This window comes from Xenopus laevis, chromosome 8L, assembly GCF_017654675.1.
Source record: "Xenopus laevis strain J_2021 chromosome 8L, Xenopus_laevis_v10.1, whole genome shotgun sequence".
Lineage (NCBI taxonomy): Eukaryota > Metazoa > Chordata > Amphibia > Anura > Pipidae > Xenopus > Xenopus laevis.
The window spans coordinates 19,004,205-19,019,993 of NC_054385.1; positions in this window are offsets into that span (position 1 = coordinate 19,004,205).

The window sequence follows — 15,789 nt, forward strand, 5'->3', positions numbered from 1 at the left end:
CTATGCCCTGGTCGAATTACACTAAAATAAACTGGAAAATTAACATTTTTCAATTTCGAAATTAGAATTTTCGATTTGACCCTTGATAAATCTGCCCCTTAATGTCTTTGGGTTAGAGTCCTGCAGCGGGTTGGGTACCCGCAAAAACCTGCGGCACCCTGTGGGTTGCGGGTAGAAGTTCCGGGTGCGGGTATAGACGCGGGCTGGCGTTTCTGCGGGTTGGGCCGCAGGTCTTCTCAATAGCGATTTTACTCCTTTTTTCTGATCAGGTCTACTTCCTATTTACAATGACAGCACTTCCTGATTCTTGATGGTCCGCGTGCCCGTGTCCGGGTTGCGGATAAGATACTTGCGGGTTCAAGCAGGTAAGAATGCGAGTTGCGGGTTGTGGATTTCAGGTTGCGGGTACGGGTCGGTTACAGGTTCCAAAAAATGATGGACCCGAGCGGGACTCTACTTTGGGTCCCATTAAACACCTGTTCTGTACACTTGAAAAAACCAAGGCTACTGTTTGTTTTGTTACAATGCCAGCATTATACAATAAGCGAATACAGTTCTTTGGTTGTTCTTCCTCCTGGTACATTCCTTTCAATCTCTACTGTTCTTTATACTAAATAGCACTTTTTTGGACAGTGAAACCCCATTTAAACTTCATACACACATGATTCACCCCTAACTGCGGTCAACTGCTCTAAGAAAACAGAGACTTCTGGAAGAACTGGCTCTCTCAATACAAGCTTCTCGTCACCCATTTAACATGTTTATATCAGAGAGAATTCTTCACAGTCCAGAGATATTCTTCATCAGATATTTTGCAAAAGAAAATGAAAACATCCTCACTATGCACAAAATAAAGAGAGGGGGCAGCAGATTGTTACATATTAGCCAAAATATCTGCAGCTAAAATATAGTGACAGACAAAAGTTTCAGTCGGAGGGTCAGTTAATGGTATGTAAATAACAATGGAAATGGGGATACGCAGAATAGCCTCTCTCTCTCTATATAATGCCTAAATGCTGAGCATGGGGTGTGATGGTTATTTAAAGGGGCCAAGGCTGCAACTAGTATAGGAACCATTTATTATTTTGAATTCAGCAGAAACAAAAGATAATCCGATTTATACTGGTATGGGACCTGTTATCCAGAATGCTAGGGACCTGGGGTTTTCCAGATAACAGATTTTTCTGTAATTCGGATCTTCATGCCTGAAAGGGGTTGATCACCTTTCAGATCTGGTAATGCCCAAATGACCCTAGCAACCATGCACTGATCTGAATAAGAGACAGGAATATGAATAGGACAGGGTCTGAATACAAAGACGAATAATAAAAAGTAGCAATAACAATAAGTGGCATATTTATCAAGGGTCGAAATTTGAATTGAAAAAACTTCAAAATTCGAATTCAAAAAGACCAACCGAAATTTTTTTCTGGTCCAATAGGTGCATTTTCGATCGAATAGATCCATATTCGTCCGGATTCGAATCGTAAGAATCGAAGGAATATCGCATTCGATGGACTCCAAATAGGTTCTAGAAGGTCCCACATAGGCTAAAACAGCAATTCGGCAGGTTTTAGATGGCGAATTGTCGAAGTCGAATTTTTAAAGAGACATATATATTTTGATATTCTAATTTTTGCATTTTTTTCAAATTCTAATCGAATTTGGACTATTGCCTAGTTGCAAGTACATAAAAAATAGCTCGAAATTCGATTTTTTTTCATTAGAAAATTTACCTCGACCTTTGATAAATCTGCCCCTAAATGTGTAGCCTTACAGAGCATTTGTTTTTAGAAGGGGTCAGCGACCCCCATTTGAAAGCTGCAAAGAGTCCGAAGGAAAAGGCAAATAACTTAAAACTATATAAAAAAAAAAATGAAAAACCAATTGAAAAGTTGCTTAGAATTGGCCATTCTATAACATACTAAAAGTTACCTTAAAGGTAAACCAGCCCTTTAAGTCTACTAGAAAATCATATAAACATGAAATAAACCCAATAGGCTGGTTTTGCTTCCAATAAGGATTAATTATATTTTAGTTGGGATCAAGTACAGGTATGGGATACATTATCCGGAAACCCGTTATCCAGAAAGCTCCGAATTACGGAAAGGCAGCCTCCCATAGACTCCATTTTATCCAAAAGATCCAGATTTTTAAAAATGATTTCCTTTTTCTCTTTAATAATAAAACAGTAGCTTGTACTTGATCCAAACTAAGATATAATTAATCCTTATTGGAAGCAAAACTAGCCTATTGGGCTTATTTAATGTTTATATGATTTTCTAGTAAGACTTAAGACATGAAGATCCAAATTACAGAAAGATCCATTATCTGGGAAGCCCCAGGTCCTGAGCATTCTGGATACAAGCTACTGTTTTATTATTACAGAGTAAAAGGAAGTCCTTTTTAAAAATCCTGATCATTTGGATAAAATGGAGTCTATGGGAGACGGCCTTTCCATAATTCAGAGCTTTCTGGATAACGGGCTTCTGGATAAGGATCCCTTACCTGTAGTAGATTTTACACATATACCTGATTCCACACCTTATGGGAGGAACTCCGCGGTACGTCTCGAGCCGACACATTGCCATGCGAGGAAACACATACGACGCGTCGGATGTTCTGTCTTCTTCCTGGGGCCACCTCCCCAGCCCCTCTATTTTCCAGATAACCTGTCTGGCACCCATTATGGACAGCAGAGCAACTTCACGTCCCACAATCCATCACTTTACAATAGAACAGGATGAGGGAGGGGTAGGATGACTCTGTGAGCCTAAGGGGAGTGGGGAAGAGTCTGCAATAAAACATCAATAACTTGATTTACAGCATAGTTCTGTGGTTTGTAGTGGTTTTCAATAGGGATGCACTGAATCCAGGATTCGGCCTTTTTCAGCAGGATTCGGCCGAATCGTTCTGCGCGGTCAAACTGAATCCAAATCCTAATTTGCATATGCAAATTAGGGGCAGAGAGGGAAAGTTAAAAAATGTTTTCCCCTTCCCAACCCTAATTTGCATTTGCAAATTCGGATTCGGTTCGGTATTTTGGCCAAATCTTTCGCGAAGGATTCGGCCGAATCCAAAATAGTGGATTCGGTGCATCCCTAGTTTTCCATTGTAATATTGTCAGCTGGAGCCAATTTTTGGGGAGGATAAAGGAACATACACTGAGACATGTATTTTCAGGTATTCATATTATAGCAGTCTTAAAAAGTGGAGTCAGATATACTTTAATAGCTGAGAGCTTATTTGTTGATTTGGGTCAGAAGGGCTGTTTTCTTCGTGTCTCAGATACTCACCTCCTGATCCACTCCCATATAGTCATCACTGCTGTCTGTGAGTCTCCAATACACAGCTCTGTAAAGACATCTCCTAACTAGACCCACAAGGCATGCTTTTTTTCTCCCAATTTGCTTTAATCGCAGATAAATCTCCCTTACTGTTCACACAGATGGATTTGGTTATTTTCAGTTATGAGAATGATTGAGTGTGACCCTCTCGGCAAAACGACTGCTAGAGCGGCCAGGTGCAAAGGACCCCCGCGTCTGCTGACATCACACAGGCTCTCTGAATGAGACAGCAATCAGGCAATGGAGAGGCTGCTGTTTCAGGGTGTGATGTGGCTCTTTTATGGGATAATTCATTACACGCCGTGAGAAAATGGATTGAGGGGGGAATATGGTTCTGGTAACATGCATATTAATATTTACTATACAAAGTACATTGCATAGAGTATGCAAGGAGAAAAAGGATGAGCAATAGCAGTAGTTATACATAGGAACATAGTGAGCCAATAAAGATGTAGGATGTGATTATATTGCACAATAAGATAAATTATATACATGAGTTAAGCAATGAGAAGTTATAGGGGTGGCTGAAAAGAACAAAAACATAACTTCTACAGAGGAGTTATACTGAGCAATATGAGACGTTAAAGTGAGGGGTTATATTGAGCAATAAGAGAAGTTATAGGGAGGGGTTATACTGAAAATACAATTTATAGGGAGGGGTGATACTGAGCAATATGAGAAGTTATAGGGAGGAGTTATACTGAGCAATATGAGAAATTATAGAGAGGGGTTATACTGAGCAATAAGAGAAGTTATAGGGAGGAGTTATACTGGGCTATAAGAGAAGTTTATAGGGAGGGGTTATACTTAGGGATGCACCAAATCAGGATTAGGCCAGGATTCTGCCTTTTTCAACAGGATTCAGATTAGGCCGAATCCTTCTGCAAGGCCGAACCGAATCCTAATTTGCATATGCAAATTTGGGGGGGGAGGGAACTCGCGTGACTTTTTGTCACAGAACAAGGACATATGCAAATTAGGGTTCGGTTCGGTGTTCGTCCAAAAAAAGTTGCACTTCAAAGAACATTTATCACCTATAGACTTTAATGCCTTTCGCCAGATTTTTCGCATTTCGCCAGGGATTAAAATCGTCCATCCCTGGGGGAGGGGTTATACTGAGCAATAAGAGAAGTTATAGGGAGGGGTTATACTGAGCAATAAGAGAAGTTATAGGGAAGGGTGATACTGAGCAATAAGAAAGGTTATAGGGAGGGGTTATACTGAGCAATAAGAGAAGTTATAGGGAAGGGTGATACTGAGCAATAAGAAAGGTTATAGGGAGGAGTTATACTGAGCAATAAGAGAATTTATAGGGAAGGGTGATACTGAGCAATAAGAAAGGTTATAGGGAGGGGTTATACTTAGCAATAAGAGAAATTATAGGAGGGGTTATACTGAGCAATAAGAGAAGTTATAGGGAAGGGTGATACTGAGCAATAAGAAAGGTTATAGGGAGGGGTTATACTGAGCAAGTTATAGGGAGGGGTTATACTGAACAATAAACAAAGTTAGATTGTGGTTATATTAAAAGTTATAGGGAGGAGCTTTAGAAGGTGGAATAGAGAGTAATTATAAGAAGCAGTGTGGTTAGAGAAAAGTAATAGGAAGCAATGGTTGGAGCTGTATGGAAGGTTATACAGAGAATTAGACAAGGTTCTAAGGAGTATTAGGAAGATTTATGTGATACAATAGGAGGAGGTTTGAGGATGGGTTAAATGGAGCAACCGGATGAGTTACATTGAGGGGTTAAATGAAGCAATAGGAAGTCTTATAAGGAGGGTTATTTTGATCTGAGGCATGAGCCATATTTAGGAAGGGGACAGACAGAAGAAGAAAATAAGGGCCGCTTATATAAGTTGGAACAAAGGCAAGAATTACACATATATCTATATTTTAGAGCTAAATGCAGACACCAAATGTACCAATATCTGATATTATGAGTAACAGGAAAGAAGGAAAATAGTAGAAGTAATTTACAGCACTCACATATGCCCTGTCCTGAATGAATACAGTAATTACAGTCAGAAATTAGTATCAGAAATATTTCTTTATGGAAATGTTATCCAACCGCTGTATTCTGTGCTGGCATTCACATTTTATTACACAATATTAAATAACCGGACAACATGATTACCCTCATTTCTAATTAGAAAAAATCACAAATTGATTTTTTCACCATAAAAAAGTACATTTTATATACTTTGCAATTTATCTGTCTGAAATTACACATTTTACCGAGGGCAGTGGCGTCTTTCTTCTTAATTATAGCCATAAAGTCTGATTTCTCAGCCGGCAGACGACTGCGCCACTGCTACAGTTACCTGTGACATAACCCTTGCAGCATGGTTGGTAGTAAAGCGCAAGGGCATTGTATTTGTTTCCTGTGAATAAATCAATAAACAAATAAGAGCGAAAAACAGTTTATAATGTTTAATAACACAGAACAGTTGTGTACATCTATAGGGCAACATAGCTAAAATCTCCTTCCTATCTCTCACCAAGCAACAGTTCAGCCACACTTTATGGCTGAGGTTTCAGCTATCATTATTATTGATTAAGATCCTATCTAAAGCCCATTGTTTATTTTCAGGGCCACTATCAGGGAGGTACTAGGGAGTGGGAGGGGTTTGGGTAAAAAAAGGAGGGGTTTTGGCATAGTTGGGTGTGGCCTGGTTGGATAATATTGTGACCACGCATTCAAGAGCCATTTTTTTTACTGGGGCCCACTACCCAGGATGCTCAGGTGACTGGTGGTCTAATAACTGGTAGGAATTTCTTTGCACCTGGCCCCTCCGAAGATTGCAGGGGGCCTAGTGCACACAGTCAAATAGTCAAACGATTTTACTTTGAATCGAAAGTCGAAGTCGTATTGGCCTATTCGATGGTCGAAGCATCCACAAATTACTTCGAATTTTTGAACTTCGAAAATTCCCTTCGATTTTACTTCGACCCTTGATAAATCTGCCCCTAAGTCTACTAGAAAATCATTTAAACATTAAATAAACCCAAATAGGCTGTTTTTTTTGCTTCTAATAAGGATGAATTATATGGGATCAAGTACAAGCTACTGTTTTATTATTACAGAGAAAAGGGAAATCATTTTTAAAAATTTGGATAAAAGGGAGTCTATGGGAGACGGGCTTTCCGTAATTTCAAGCTTTCTGGATAATGGATATGCCCCTAAGTATGCCACTGTGCAGAAATAACTTTTCTTCCATCTGTTCATCCTACATAGTTTCTAGAGTCAGACTTGGGAGTGCAGTGAACAGACAGATACTGCTTTTAGTAGTAATTACATCTACAAATAACTTCTTTTCTTTTCTGTTTTGTAGTAATAAAGAATCCAGTGTGCACAGTTCAGTTGTATAGTTACACATGGTAAACAAACCTAAAAAGAAGGCATCAATCCATTAGCTTCCCAATGACACCACGGCTGATTTTGATTGATTTGCTTCTATTTGCCATTTGGATCATTTTCATTCTGCTAGATTGCACAGCTAATGGCTTATCTATCGGTGCTAATGTAAACGACAGAACGCCTGTGTATTTACTATAGAGATCTATTGATTGGCCCAAGGGTTGTGAGCAAGTCCCATATTTGACAGGATGTTCCCGACTTCAGCAAAAATAATTTTTCTGTATGACCTGATATTCCTACTGCCCTTTCATATGGTCTCCATTTGCCTGGAGGTTACATTCTGAGTTGGAGCTAGAAGGATAGAGCAGAAAGGGCATTTATAATATAGTCAACCCTCAAAGCCCACTAGTCAGAATAGATACGTCGGTTATTATACAGGATCCATTAACTGTGTGGCCATCATTTAAACCCTATATTTAATTTCAAACAGTACAAAGACAACATATCAAATGTTGAAATGGAGAAATTCTATTGTTTTCTGAAAAATATCTGCTCATTTTGAATTTGGTGCCAGCAATGTTGCATCACTACTGAAATGTCGATCGAACGACTAAATCCTTCGAATTGTTCAATTCGAAGGATTTAATCGTTCGATCGAACGTTTTTACTTCGACCGCAGGATGCCCAAATTCGATGAAAAAAAACTATGACTTCGATATTTCAAGTCGAAGTATTCCAATTCGATGGTCGGATTTCGAAGTATTTTTAACTTCGAAATTCGACCCTTGATAAATCTTGAAGGATTTCAGCAATCGATCGAATGATTTTACTTTGACTTCCAAAAACGTAGAAAAAAACGCTGTAGAAGGTCCCCATAGGCTAACATAGCACTTCGGCAGGTTTAATTTGGCGAAGTATTGAAATCAAAGTTTTTTTTAAAGAGACAGTGCTTTGATTATCGAATGGTCGAATATTCGAACGATTTTACTTCGAATCGAAGTCGTAGTATCCTATTCGATGGTCGAAGTATCCAAAAAATTACTTTGAATTTCGAATTGTTTTACTTCAAAAATTCCCTCGAATTCACTTCGACCCTTGATAAATCTGCTTAGTATGTTCTAGATTGGCCAATTTTAAACTTTCCAATTGGTCTTTATTATTTATTTTTTTATAGTTTTTTTAAAATTATTTGCCTTTTTCTTTCGAATTCCTTCCAGCTGCTAAAAGGCAAAAGTGTGAGCCGAGACCGGAACCTTGGGGTTAGTTCTAGGTTTGGGGATACCCTGCGTTACAACAACAACAACATTTCTCAGTTTCTTGATTAATGATAGGCAAATAGCGGCAAATTTCTGCATGTCACCACCTGCTTATTTTTATTTTTTTACGAAACTGCTGCTATAATTCACCGCAGGAAAAATTCGCAGAGACAAAGTTGCGCATGTAAAAAATTGTTGTGCGTCAAAATTATTTTGACACCCAAAGACTTTAATGCATTTGGACAAAAGAGTCACTCGTATAAAAATTGTCCATTGACTTAAATGTGTTTCACAAATTTTACGCCATTTGACAAATTTTTTTATCGTTTTCTAGAATTTTTCGAGAAAGTGAAATGAGACAGATTCGCCCATCACTAAACTTGACATGTTGTCTTTTGTACTATTTGCAATTTAAGGGTTTAAATGATTTGCAAATCATTTCCCTGTCTTTTTATTTTATGTTTTATAGTGTCCCAACTTTTTTTTTTTTAGAAACAGGTTTGTATTATATAAATAGAGAAAGTCAATATGTGGGCTTTCCACAAATGCAGTGTATCATTATCGTACTGTATATTCCCATTTACAGTATATAGTGTGCTTTACAGAGGTTAAGGTTATACATCATTCACATCAGTCCCTGCCCCAATGAAGCTTACAATCTAAGGTCCCTGTAACTCATGTTATCAGGAGCCAATTAACCTACTTGTAAGTTAAGGTGGCCGTAGATGCAAAGATCCTATCATACGAATCGAGGATTCGTACGATTTTCGTACTGTGTGTGGAGAGTCCCAACATTTTTCGTCGGCGGAGATCGGTCGTTTGGTCGATCGGACAGGTTTGATTGTGTCCCGCTGGAGCCCATTGCGCTCTCATTGTAATCCGATCTTTCGGCCATAGGGCCGAACGTTCAGATTACCCCTGATATAGCCATGCCCGTTAGTGGCATATCGGGGAAAGATCGGCTCATTTGGCGATGTCGCCAAATGAGCAGATCTTTGCGTCTATGGCCACCTTTAGGGATGGGAAGGGGAAAAAGTGGAAAAAATTTTTTTGACTTCCTTGTTTTGTGGGATATCCCTTTTCATCCCTAATTTGCATATGCAAATTAGGATTTGTTTTTGGTTTGCCAGGCAAGTGGATTCACCCGAATCCTGCTGAAAAAGGACGAATCAGCAAACTCCTAATTTATACATTCAATCTTCCTGCTGCACTTTCTGCACTGTTTGAAAATGAATGTAACTTTCATATATTAGTTTTAATTCAAGTGTGAGGAATGCCTTTGGGTGTTCTTAGCCGTTCCCATTTGTCTCACAGGAAAAGCTATAGGAAATATCCCCTAATACTTCTGGCAAGATACTGTAGATTTTCAGATCACCGATGAAATGGCTTATACTTGGGGGTGGGAGAGCTGGCCCATACTAATCAGTTGACTATTATCCTTAATCATATTGACGTTCATATTAACATTTTTACCATCTAATAAATGGATACAGAAGGACAGATGTAAGGATGCATTAAACCTCTTGTAGATAATTCACTTTATATAGATACTGGCAGGATCAATCGGTAATTAGGGGTCATCACAAAGGATAAGTATCAGATAAAAACTTCATACAGGATAGGATTAAGGCCAATAAAATTCTGGCTAATTTCCCTTATATGACAGTAAAGCAGAGAGAATAATTGATGCATTTTATATGGGCAGTTAAACGAATTTAAACTGAGCTGTTTTATCTTGTACAGAGATCCAAACTATGCCAAAGGAATGGGCAATTTTTATATTGACCTGTGAGCTGTAATCAAGTGAAGTATGTAGTCTCACAAGGATGATGGAGACAGGGCTATTATAAGGGAATTTGCACTTGATCTTTCTGTGTGTATGTTGTTTTTATCCATTTAAGCTTTTGAGTACATAGTACAGAGCACTAATGTTGCAAGCAGATAGGACCTGAATAGAGAGGCAAATGATCTAGCTTCAAAACCGGGTACAGAACGAACAGAAATTCCAAGTGAAACCCCTTCATTATACAGAAGTCATGGCTGCATAATTCAAAGCAATGGCACCAGTCATGATCCTGAACCCTACTGTAGCCCAGAGAGAGAAGACCAACTTGTAATAATTCAGCAATTGGTAGAAACTGCTGATGAAGGGTTTGACCTGTTTCGCCGCCAGCAAAATGTCGCAGACGCCCATTAAAGTCTATGGGCGTCATTTTCGCGGCAAAACAAGGCGAAAAAATACACCCATCCCTACTGATTATCATTCTGGGAACTGTACAGTTCAGTGGCATATAACTATAAATGCCCGCCCACTGCAAAAAAATCATCCAACGGACTCGGAAGGAGAAAACAGGAGAAATATTCAAAGAGGAACTAATGAAAACAAGAAGCTTAATAATTATGATCAGTATTAAGTTCTGTATTGTTTCTAAAATAACCAAGTTAATTATCAGTATCCCCCCTCAGTAATCTGTCTCTCTAAGGGGGCTATTTATCAAGGTCCAAATATCCGAAATCAAAAAAATTTTCGGACCAAAAAAAAACCCGAATTTTTCAGGATTTATTAAAGTCTGATAGTCTAAGAAATCTGAATCCGAAGCTCAAAGCTCTCGGGGGGTCCTGTATAAGTCAATGGGGTAGGTCCCAGTGTCTGCGCTGCTGTCCATACTGATATCAGATGATTTCAGGGATTTCAGACCAAAAAGTCTGAAAAGTCCTAAAAATTCAGGCAAAATTCCAAATGTTTCAGATTTTTGCCCAAACCTATTTTTTCAGACTTTTTAAATGATAAATAAAGTCCATTCAGGAATTCTGAGATGCTCAGACAACGGCAATTCAGTAACATGCGGAGTTTCGTACCGGGTGCCAAAACGCTGGCAACTTTTCGCTATCGGTACTTCGGTACTTCGAGCATTTGAAAGTGAAGATACGCTAGCGTTCATTTCTTCCTAGCACAAATTCACTCGAGATCTTGCGCTCAGGTTATATGCTCGTGCATACGGAGGGAAATTTAAAGTTGTACGGACTTCTTTATGTTATATTGCAGAAAATACTTCATATTTACACTGTTTATTACACATGTCCGGGAACCGTAATAAAGACAATAGAGTTGTTATAAAGCCCTACACATGATTATGTTCCATATGTTAGAAAATGTAAATGTATGGAGAAAACCGGTTACCAAAAAAAACATTTTTTAAGGACTTTTGCAGACTATCACTCTCAAATAAAGAAAAGACGCCAGCGTTTTTTTGAACTTTGTTGCATTTTCCATTCATAGAATATGATGTAAGTGACAGAAGATTGAGGAAAATCTATGCACTCCATTGCACTTCTCCTGGTCTGAGCTGGCGAAGGTAATGTTCAGTAAAATCCGCATTTTAGTGAATTTGCAGAGTAACGTCCATTCGCCAGAGTGAATTGTCACCTGACGATAGAGTGCAAATGAGCGCCCATTAGTAAATTGGCGATGCCCCTGCAGTCGGTAATGCTAGTGAATTGACGCTAGCGTTAGCCACTTCGTCCTTTAGTAAATCTGCCCCCAAGTATTAGTGGTCAGACCCAACAGCAGGATCAAACAACAACACCATAAAGTAAACCCAGAGGATATGGAATCTCTAGAGCCCATGCTGCCTACCAGCATTCCCCAAGTCTATTAGCACTCAAAGGCAATTTATTGTGAAACATCCATTGTGTCATTTCTAGCAGGGAGCTGGGACTGCAGTCTTTCCATGACCTTATAACCGAGATTGCACTCTCCAATAATTACACTGGGCTCTGTGTGTCATCTGGAGACTCACAGCCGATCAATAGATGACCGATTAACCTCTGTATCTTCTACTGGAAGGGGTGACATAGGCAGGATAGCGTTCCCCACCATCCTGTAGAATAATTGCAAGTTTTGTGCAAATGATTTCATTAGTCACAATGTGTAGGTGCTCCATTACAGAGAATCAGTGACAACAGTGTGAGCGATTCAGCCGAAATAATGGAATGATTTAACAGATCCATTGATGGGAGGGTGGCCTGCACCCCACTGCTCACAACCAGAGCTGTGCCTAGATTTCCATGTATCCAAGTGCAGCTGCTATTTCCCCATGTTTTTTCTTATTAAAGGGGTATGTGGAGGCCTGACACTTAAGCTGGCCATAGATGCAAAGATGCGATCGTTCGAATCCTTGAACGATCGGCCTTTCCCATCTCCCGACCTGCCACTAACCATTCAGATCAAAGGAAGTAGTAAAGGAACAGATCAGACGATGTTCTGCCCCTGACAGCAATCGTACGAAAGTTATGTCCGACAAAGCCGGTGACATGATCGTACGATCGGCAATACATGCAGAGATATTATCGGCAGCCGACAGAAATCTTTTAACCTGTCCGATCGACCAAACGAAAACCGTAAGAATCCTCGCTTCGTGCGATCGGATCTTTGCGTCTATGGCCAGCTTTGTGCCTGGCTCTGTAAGGGTTATGGAACAGTTAAGAAGTTGATGAGTTGGAAGCGGTTTGCAGCTCTCAGGGAATGTCGGCCTTCTATTGATGAGGTATATTGATTTACCATCAGTCCCCGCGTGGGCATTCTCTGCTCTATTATACCGCAGCCAAGGCTTATTCCCAATGCTGTGCTAAAGAGGAAATATGGCCAGCCTGACCTTGGCAATATACAGATAATGAAAGATTCCTAACGATCTTTCCCCCCAGATTCCTGCGGACGCCCCTCTCCCCCCTCCCTATCTAGCGCATGCTAATTTCTGCAAGGAGATGGCTTTTCTCTCATGCGGCCCCTAAATTGAACACACATCCCTGCTTCGTCGCCTGTCCTAAAAGATGCATTTGGGGTTTGGAGACGGAGATAAAAAGCGCCGTATTTCTGGCAAGGAGAGTGATGCACTGTGTAGTGGTACTGAGTATCTCAGCTCCTCGTGCTCAGGGGAAAACACTGTAGAGCATTGCAATGAGGAAAATCCTTATTTATTACCTCCTGCTGTTTAATATACAGTAAACTGCAAGAGGCCTGCAAAATATAGTGTGTGCTCTTACCTTCTAATTTATTCACCTTCCTGCCTATTAGTCTCATATCTGTGTGTTTTTCTGTCTCTCCATTTACTCTTTGTGTATAAAGCAGTCTGCTTGTCCCTTTTCTATACCATCATCCTCTGCTTCATTTGCCTGCCTGTCTATCTATAATCTATCTACTGTCTGTCTGTCTGTCTGCTATCTGTCCATCTTTCTCTATCATCTAGGTCAGTTTATGCTGCTTTATACTGTATGTTCATCCTTCATTTCATTTGTCTGTCTATCTATCTGTCTGTCTGTCTGTGTATCTGTCTTATGTATCTGTCTGTGAATCTATCTACTGTATCTATCTATTGTATATATTGTATCTATCTATCTTATCATCCATCTCTATCTATCTCTATTGTATCTATCTCTATCTGTCGTATCTGCTGTATGATCTGTCTGTCTGTCTGTCTGTTTATCTACCTGTGTATCTATCTACTGTATCTATCTTTGTATCTATCTATTGTATACAGGTATGTTGTATCTAGTGTATCTATTTATCTTATCATCCATCTCTATCTATCTCTATCGTATCTATCTCTATCTGTTGTATCTGTTGTATCATCTATCTATCTACTATCTATCTATCTATCTATCTATCTATCTATCTATCTATCTATCTATCTATCGTATGTATCTTTTTATCTAGTGTATCTTTCCCTGTCTTCTATCTAGCCATCCTGTTACAGTACGTCTACCTATTGTTACTTCTATTTATCTTTCTTTCTGTACCTAGCTAGCTATACATTTGTACATATATAATTCTCCCTCTCTTTGTCTATCTCTCCATCAACCTATCTGCCTATCTAGTTGCCTATCTATCATCTGTCGCGCCAGTATCCTTTTCCCTGTGTGTGAGAGAGTGTCCCAGGTACATTCAGTATCCGTGGGCTGAATTGTGTGCCCTCCCCGCCCAGTGTTGCTCTGTAGATGCAGTGCAGATAAGTAATCCACATCCAGCATAGCCATTAGTATCTGTGACATTTTGACGTTGCATTTTAAAAAATCCGCCAGTAATCTGAGTGATTTATGTGCAAGTGTCGGGCTCCATCACGGGAGAGATCCGATTTATCACCGCCTGCTTAGAATTATTAATGATTAGCAATTTGTTAATCTGATGCTGAAGAAATCCCACTAAACCACAAGGAGACCTGAGGCACAGTGTACAGGGCCCGACATCACAAGAGCGTTGCTACAGAACTGAGCTCTGGGGACCATCCAGGTTCCCTCTCCCACGTGAGTTAATACAACATAAATATGTCTACACACACTGACTCCTATGTCGTGGTGTCACACTAGGGAGCAGCCTTATGAGGTTTTTCTGGACTTTTTTTTATGGTCAAAACTATCAAATTTGACTGCTAAGTTATTCTCATTTGATTCAAGTTTTTAAAAATTCAAATTTGATTTTCGAGATTTATCATAATATGGCCCTTTAAGAACTCGAATTTGACTATTCGTCACCTAAAACTGAATTGCTGTTTAAGTCAATGGGAGACGTGCAGGGATTCAATTTTGAGTTGTTTGCAGCCTTCCTGACATTCGAGTTTTTTACGGAGAAAAAACTTGAATAAAGTTTTTAAAATTCTCAAGTTTTCGGGTCAATTCCATGCATCCAAGTTTAAAATATGTGATTGTTTTTAATATATTTTGATTGAATTAATGGGAGCTTTTAAAAACGCTCATGAATTCGAAATTCAACCTTAATTATTAAACTTAACCTTTATTAAATGTGCCTCTGTGTGTGTGAGATAGGTATAGAATCGGTTATCCAGAAAGCTCCAAATTACAGAAAGGCAGTCTCCCATAGACTCCATTATGATCAAATAATTAATTTTTTTTTAAAGATGATTCCCTTTTTCTCTGTAATAATAAAGTAGCAGTACCTTGTACTTGATCCCAACTAAGATATAATTAATCCTTATTGGATGCAAAACAATCCTATTGGGTTTAATTAATGTTTAAAAGATTTTTTTAGCATATTTAAGATATGAAGATCCAAATTATGGTATGATCCCCTATCAGGAAAATCCCAGTTCCTGGGCATTCTGGATAACAGGTCCCATACCTGTATATTGTCCAGTTTACTTGGGACCTTTCGGAGGTGATAATCTGGAATTTGAACTTGGATTTATGGCGTGTTAGTTATACGGGTACAGTGCAGAGGAAGAGGCTAGAATGAAGAATAAATGTTGGTGCTCAATTCTGGGCAATCTGGCATTTACCTTTTTTGTAGATAAAAAGAAAAAAAGAGGCAATTAAGCAGCACTTTATTGTATTCTCAATACACAAATATAATGTCAAATGCAAAAAACGGTACAAATGTTTTAATTATAGAGTGGAGGTGCCATGGATCATACCGACAGAATAAAGAAAACCTCCATTCACCCATATCAATATATTTTAGGCCATTTTGTGAATAAATGCCCTTTGTTCTATCAATATGTTGCAGTATATTAAGGCTGGCTAACTACTTTATAGTCATCCCTGGTCTGGTCACTTTCATTATTAAGAATTCTCGTATAATCTATATAAAATAGATATCCTATTATGTATATATCCTATCATTTATTTTAGACCTTTAATGATATCACTTGAGACCCAGACAGATAGAAAATGGATGAAACAGCCCTAAAACAATAGTGCAGATACAGTGGCAGAAAAGGCACATATATATTAAATATGTCTTTTTATGCACACACACACAGTAGGAATTATTTTCATTATCTACAGAGTCCCATATAATGTATCTGTACATAACGGG